The sequence below is a fragment of the Ambystoma mexicanum genome, chromosome 2q, assembly GCF_040938575.1.
Source record: "Ambystoma mexicanum isolate Mex_15411 chromosome 2q, UKY_AmexF1_1, whole genome shotgun sequence".
In the NCBI taxonomy this organism is placed as follows: domain Eukaryota; kingdom Metazoa; phylum Chordata; class Amphibia; order Caudata; family Ambystomatidae; genus Ambystoma; species Ambystoma mexicanum.
In genome coordinates, this window is record NC_090924.1 from 691,953,401 (window position 1) to 691,955,900 (window position 2,500).

Genomic DNA, 2,500 nt, shown 5'->3' on the forward strand with positions numbered 1-2,500 from the left:
GGCTTAAAAGCAGCCAACCATTGGCGACGGGCATCGAACCAGATACGGTCACGCACAAACTATTTTTGGGGGGGAATTGGGGACTCTGTGTTTTTTGTTTTCGGCGCTCCAAAAAAAAAGGGCTCGTCCGGGATTTGAACCCGGGACCTCTCGCACCCTAAGCGAGAATCATACCCCTAGACCAACGAGCCACCGCATGCAGAGAACAGTGAGGGGGAGGGGGGTGGTCTGCTTACCTCACTTGGCGCCATGCCCCAGTCGCTCCACGGCCTGACCCCTGCATGTCACGTGGCCTGCCCCTGGCGCAAGCGCAGAGGACTGAGCTGCCTCTCAAGCAGAAAAACAAGAAGAAGAGCGGCAGCCTTCGCTAGCCAAAGGCCATCTGCTGCCGCTCGATCGGGCTCGATCAGGCGAGATATATGTGGCCGACCGGCCTAGAGCGCAAACCTGTACTGCTCAGGGTGGGCAGCTTCCCAGCAGGAGGATGTGTCTTGAAAGCCGACAGAGGGAAGAAGGCGCACTCCCTCAGCCCGCTCCAACCTCTGGATTCCTGCGAATTTCAGAAGAGAACTCTGGGGCAGCATGGCTTCTGTCATCTCCCAACAGCCTCTCTGTTCTTGCTATGTAAATACCTTTACATCCCCCGAACTGAGCATGTCTGTTTTTTTTATTTTTATTTTGCTGAGGTGTGGTGCCTTCAACGACCGACAGGTGGCAGGAGAGCACTTTCTCCAACTGTGAAGGGGACTTTTTTCACTTCCTGAGTAGACTGGGCTCAGTGACATATGCCACCAAGCCAGCCACTAGAAAATGCAGGTTTTGCAGCCGTGGGCCAGTGGGGGTTTAAGGGCAGGTGTGCCTCTGGCGTCTCTGGCAGACAGCTCCAGTTGCAAGGCAGCAGAAGAGAACAGGGAGACTTGCCGGGCGCTGCATTCGGGGGCCCCCACGAGGTTTTCCGCAAGCCTTACACTCTGAAATGTGCTCAAAAAAATGAGCCCGGCTTGTCAGGAGTGGGATTTGAACCCACGCCTCCAATCGGAGACCAGAACACCCAGATGCAGGGAAGAGCTGCGCCTCTTGAGTCTGGCGCCTTAGACCACTCGGCCACCCTGACAGCTATGGGCAGGATTGGGAAAGATTCTTCAGTACCCAATGTCGCCACGTGCCAGCGCCGGTTTTCATGCCCCGATCTCTGCATCAAAAGTACCCAAACACTCACTTAAGGACCCAGGGATGGCAGGAAATGCCCACTGATGGAGCCAGTGGACAGTTTGCAGGGTGCAAATAAGGGCTGGCCTCAGATCACTCATGGCGTAGTGCCGGCCTGTCCATACCTGTCGAAACCTGCATGCGGTCAAATGTGTCCGATTGACATTGTGGAAATAAAAAGAAACCAGCACCATGTTTCTGCCCGGTCTCGAACCGGGGACTTTTCGCGTGTGAGGTGAATGTGATAACCACTACACTACAGAAACAGCTCTGGTAGGCTGCGCTCTAGTGTGCTGGGACAGCTTTCAGTTGAAAGGCTTTGTGGCACTGATGTCTCATGGGGCCCGCTGGTACCTGCCAGGTGGCACACACCAACGTGAAAGTTTGGCGCAAGCCTGCGCCGGACCTACATGGCAGCACTCACAGCACCTCACACACAGGCTGCAGACACATACAAAAGACCAAGCTGGATGCAACAGTGGCGCGAGCCATGGCAGTCCCCACCCAGAAGGCATGTCCAAACCGTTATACATCAGCTCGCCGCCAGCGCATCATTACAAAGGAGGGGGAATTTCCAACACTGCCTCTTGGGCCATGGGCTTAAAAGCAGCCAACCATTGACGACGGGCATCGAACCAGATACGGTCACGCACAAACTATTTTTGGGGGGGAATTGGGGACTCTGTGTTTTTTGTTTTCGGCACTCCAAAAAAAAGGGCTCGTCCGGGATTTGAACCCAGGACCTCTCGCACCCTAAGCGAGAATCATACCCCTAGACCAACGAGCCACCGCATGCAGAGAACAGTGAGGGGGAGGGGGGTGGTCTGCTTACCTCACTTGGCGCCATGCCCCAGTCGCTCCACGGCCTGACCCCTGCGTGTCACGTGGCCTGCCCCTGGCGCAAGCGCAGAGGACTGAGCTGCCTCTCAAGCAGAGAAACAAGAAGAAGAGCGTCAGCCTTCGCTGGCCAAAGGCCATCTGCTGCCGCTCGATCGGGCTCGATCAGGCTCGATCAGGTGAGATATATGTGGCCGACCGGCCTAGAGAGCAAACCTGTGCTGCTCAGGGTGGGCAGCTTCCCAGCAGGAGGATGTGTCTTGAAAGCCGACAGAGACAAGAAGGCGCACTCCCTCAGCCCGCTCCAACCTCTGGATTCCTGCGAATTTCAGAAGAGAACTCTGGGGCAGCATGGCTTCTGTCATCTCCCAACAGCCTCTCTGTTCTTGCTATGTAAATACCTTTACATCCCCCGAACTGAGCATGTCTGTTTTTTTATTTTTATTTTGCTGAG

General features: G+C 55.4%; 2 non-coding genes across 2 annotated transcripts; both read right to left on the bottom strand.

The window, feature by feature from the left end:
• Positions 1 to 119: 119 nt before the first annotated feature.
• TRNAP-AGG (transfer RNA proline (anticodon AGG)) lies at positions 120 to 191 on the bottom strand. Its single transcript has one exon. It is a non-coding gene; the product is annotated as a tRNA-Pro (tRNA).
• Positions 192 to 1,002: 811 nt separating this feature from the next.
• Positions 1,003 to 1,114, bottom strand: TRNAL-CAA (transfer RNA leucine (anticodon CAA)). Its single transcript has 2 exons — positions 1,077 to 1,114; positions 1,003 to 1,048 (listed from the first exon to the last, which is right to left on the bottom strand). It is a non-coding gene; the product is annotated as a tRNA-Leu (tRNA).
• Between the last annotated feature and the right edge of the window lie 1,386 nt (positions 1,115 to 2,500).